This window comes from Lynx canadensis, chromosome D3, assembly GCF_007474595.2.
Source record: "Lynx canadensis isolate LIC74 chromosome D3, mLynCan4.pri.v2, whole genome shotgun sequence".
NCBI classification, from domain to species: domain Eukaryota; kingdom Metazoa; phylum Chordata; class Mammalia; order Carnivora; family Felidae; genus Lynx; species Lynx canadensis.
This window is the reverse complement of record NC_044314.2, coordinates 59,974,430-59,979,082: the sequence shown is the minus strand read 5'-3', so window position 1 is coordinate 59,979,082 and position 4,653 is coordinate 59,974,430.

Sequence of the window (4,653 nt, the reverse complement as noted above, 5' to 3'; positions counted from 1 at the left end):
CATTTCTGTATTATCTACGGTTGTTTTTCGTGCAATGGAAGTGTGGAATAGTTGTGACAGAAACCATAGTGACCTGTATCATCTAAAATATTCACTCTCGGGGCGCCTGGGTGGCGCAGTCGGTTAAGCGTCCGACTTCAGCCAGGTCACGATCTCGCGGTCCGTGAGTTCGAGCCCCGCGTCGGGCTCTGGGCTGACGGCTCGGAGCCTGGAGCCTGTTTCCGATTCTGTGTCTCCCTCTCTCTCTGCCCCTCCCCCGTTCATGCTCTGTCTCTCTCTGTCCCAAAAATAAATAAACGTTGAAAAAAAAAAATTTTAAATATTCACTCTGGCCCTTTGCAGGAAAAGTTTTCCAAAGATCCCTGGTCAAGAGAGGTTATGCTATACTAACAAATAACTCCAAAGTCCCAGTGGATTAACACATTTATTTCTCATTGTCACAAAACCAGTTGTGGGTCTGGATAACCACACTCTGTTCTCTGCGAAGTGGCAAAAAGTAGGCTGTTCCAATCCTATTATTCTGCCATGGCAATGCCAAGCCTCTTGGATCACCACGGTAGATGAAGAGAACACAGTGTTCTCACACCCACCCTCACATGCTACAGTACAATTCATAGACCAGAACGAATCACATGAGTCCACTGAGTGAGCTGTAAGGGGACTAAGAAGTAGAATCTGGAAGGAGAAGAAACTAGATATTGGTAAGCATTATTAATATCTACCAAATAGACTTTATTACATCTTAGTAATTTTCCTCCACTTCTACTAAAAAGTTTTTGTTTGGTTGTTAAAATTTCAACATCTACTGATAGATTCCTGTGAGTTTTCCCCATAGGGAAATGTAATGCAATAAATTCTGCTCATAAACTTTCTGTGAGGGAATCATTCATGTGTCACTACAATGTAGTCAAAGTTCGTTATTTTTTGATAACAGCTGAATTGAATGTACTAATATTTTTGCAGCTATATGCATAAGTGAGATTAAGTGGCTAAGCTTTTATTTTTCCCTTTTGTACTATCTTCATCATATTTTATGTTACGGCAGATCTCAATCCTGGTACCCATTAGAATCGTTCAAGGAGCAGTTGCAAAATACTGATGTCCAAACCCAACCCCAGACTAATTGAGTCATAATCTTTGAGTGTGGAGTGCAAGAGCAATAATTTTTAATTTTTTTAACGTTTATTTATTTTTGAGACAGAGAGAGACAGAGCATGAATGGGGGAGGGTCAGAGAGAGGGAGACACAGAATCCGAAACAGGCTCCAGGCTCTGAGCTGTCAGCACAGAGCCCGACGCGGGGCTCGAACTCACGGACCGTGAGATCGTGACCTGAGCCGAAGTCGGCCGCTTAACCGACTGAGCCACCCAGGCGCCCCAAGAGCAATAATTTTTAAAATTCTCTGATGATTCTAGCTGTGCAGAATGCACTAAGGTTATATTGATTTGTATCCTCTTTGTAAGATCATAAAAATCATTATAGGGCCCAAATTATTTAGCTTTTTTTATATAGAGTCACTGGCATCAAAATTAAAACAACCAAGCATACCAGAAAATAAGAAAAAAAATTGAATTTTGCCAGAGAACTAGAGATTGTTTTAAAAAGGAAACATTAGGGGCGCCTGGGTGGCGCAGTCGGTTAAGCGTCCGACTTCAGCTAGGTCACGATCTCGCGGTCCGGGAGTTCGAGCCCCGCGTCAGGCTCTGGGCTGATGGCTCAGAGCCTGGAGCCTGTTTCCGATTCTGTGTCTCCCTCTCTCTCTGCCCCTCCCCCGTTCATGCTCTGTCTCTCTCTGTCCCAAAAATAAATAAACGTTGAAAAAAAAAAAATTTAAAAAAAAAAAAAATAAAAAGGAAACATTAGAACTGAAAAATGCAGCTATCAAAATTAAAAACCCAGTATATAGGTTTAACCACAGACTGACATAGCTGAAGAGAAAAATAGTAAATTAGAGGGTAGATCAGAGGAAAATACCAGGAATAAAGCACAGAAAGGCAAAAAAAAAAAAAAAAAAAAAAAAAAGTAAAACACTAAAGAGAATAAAATATACAGGATGTACATCAAGAAGTTTAACATACAAATAATTGGAAACTCATTAGGGGAGAAGAAAGAATTTGGGTAGATGCATATTTGAAGAGATAATGTTGGAAAATCGTCTAAAACAGATTTAAAAATATGAAGTCGCAAAGTCAGGAAGTCTTTCAAACCCCAAACAAAATAAACAAACAAGAGCAAAAACCAAAAACACCCACCCCTCACTGCATCATCATAAAACTGCTAAAAACCAAAGACAATGAGAAGATCTTACAGAAGTCTGAAGTATGAATAAATAGATCAAGCAATAAATAAACTAATGGCTGACCTTACAGAAACAGTAAAAACCAAAGGCAACGGAATGATACTTTAATTTTTTGTGGGTTTCTTTAATGTTTACCTGAGAGAGTGTGTGTGTGTAAGTGAGGGAGGGGCAAAGAAAGAGGGAGAGAGAGAACTCCAAGCAGGCTCCAGGCTGAGTGCAGAGCCCAACGGGGGGGGCTCGCTCTCACGACTATGAGATCACGACCTGAGCCGAAACCCAAGTCAGATGCTTAACTGACTGAGCCACCTAGGCACCCCTAGAATGATATTTTTAAAGAACTTAACGAACTACATAGCAAGTATTGTATACTGAGAAAAAAAAAAAAAAAAAAAAAAAAAAAAAAAAAAAAAATCCTTCAAGAACACAGGTGAAATAATGACATTTTCAGATAAATTTTTTCAAAGAAAAGGCAGGTGAAGAAGCATCACACTGCTTGGGAACACCTTCCAACAACAACATCACGTGGTGAGCAAGAGACTCTACTAGTGGATAATTGGGTTTTTCAGGTTCTCTCTGTCTGCTTTCTGCCTGGAAGCATGATGGATACCCTCGGCCAATTGTGAGGGGTGGGGGTGGGGGGTAAAAGGAGAGGGAGGGTAACTGAAGAGGAAGAGCCTAGGCTTCCTGAAAATATGGGCACATGGCAGTGAAAGCGTTTTAAAAAGAAAAATAGAAGAAGTGTAAGCATGTTGATATTAGTGGAACGTCATATATAAATTCGAAACGCAGAAAATTTGACCACGAGTCAGTTAAATAAATTAGGGTCATTTTTCTCAGGGTATATGAAATCCAGGAGTAGAGCGGTTGGCATGAGTTCAGCAGCTCAAATACGTCAGGGCTGACAGCTCTGTGATCCTCTCAGTCTTTGCTTCATGGTCTCGAGATAGCTCCTAGAGGTAAAGCCAACCAAATTCATGTTTTAATCTTGGAAAAAAGGGAAAATAACACAAGAGAAAAGTAGTGGAAGCCAAAATAAAACAGTTCAACATCTCAGAAATTCCCAGAAGTCTTCCTCTTACTTCTGATCGTTAAGAACAGTATCACATGGCTCTCAACCCAACCTCGAAGGAGACCAAGAAATATCTTTTTTTTTCTAAGTGGGGCACAAAGCTACCCTAAACAAAAGCAGGGTTTTACTGATTCCTTGCTGTCAGCAAAAAAGGAGAGAATGAATATTGGGTAGGCAAGTGGTAATGTTGCTACTACAGCAAGAGGAATTACACATGAAATCCATTCTCTTAACTTTGTCAAGATTAAGTGTAATGCCTTCTTGGATTTCCAAAATGCCCTTATTCTAATCAGTAAACATCTTCTTAAAAGTTACAGTTTATTCTCTAAAAGTCTATATGGTATTATTAGTTAGTTATTTAGTTAGTTATTTAGTTAGTTAGTTAGTTTTTTGGTTGGTTGGTTGGTTGGTTGGTTGGTTGGTTCTTCCCGGATGCTTGCAGGCTAAATTTATGACACATGGTTTGGACACTGCTTTATTCTTTAGGGTCAATAAAAAGTGTTCTCTTAGAAGTCAAAGAACATCATTAGAAATGGTATGTTAAGGAATAAACACAAAACTATTCCCCAAAAGTCGAAATCAGATTTTTGAATTGGAAAGGTCCAAAGTCTTCATTCGCTTCCATTGAGGTAGGTCAAGGAAATGCATTCATTCATTCTTAGGATGAACTAACTAGTGATGTTAATGAACTCTACCTAGCCCCTCTCCCCTCCCCTCAAAACAACCTAATGAGAAGCAGACATCCCCAGTGACACCTCTGTCTCCCCCCACCCTCGTTCCCCCTTCTAATGCAGACAGCTTTCAGCAGAATCAACCACTTCTGGAGAATGCTGGCAATCCCCTCTTCCTAATAAATCATGTCAGGCAAGGGAAAGATGCCCCTTTTAATTACAGGAGGGGGAGAGAGCCAAACCATAAGAGACTCTTAAAAACAGAATAAACTGAGGGTTGATGGGGAGTGGGGGGTGGGGGGGTGATGGGCGTCGAGGAGAGGAGGGCACCTGTTGGGAGGAGCACTGGGTGTTGTATGGAAACCAATTTGACAATAAATTTTATATTAAAAAAATTTAAAAATTAAAAAAAAAAAGACACCAGCCTTCTCTTCCACATGCTGGCCATACGACCAGCTTTCCTTACCCAGAGACCTTCAAGCCTCTGCCCACCTTCCCAGGCATTATAGGGTGTGAGAAGCCTGCTCTTTGAGAACAGATACCCAGTCTCCAATCCCAGCTCAGCCTCTGTGTAGGCGAAGTGCCTGACAATTAGTTTTTGATTACTAAGGCAC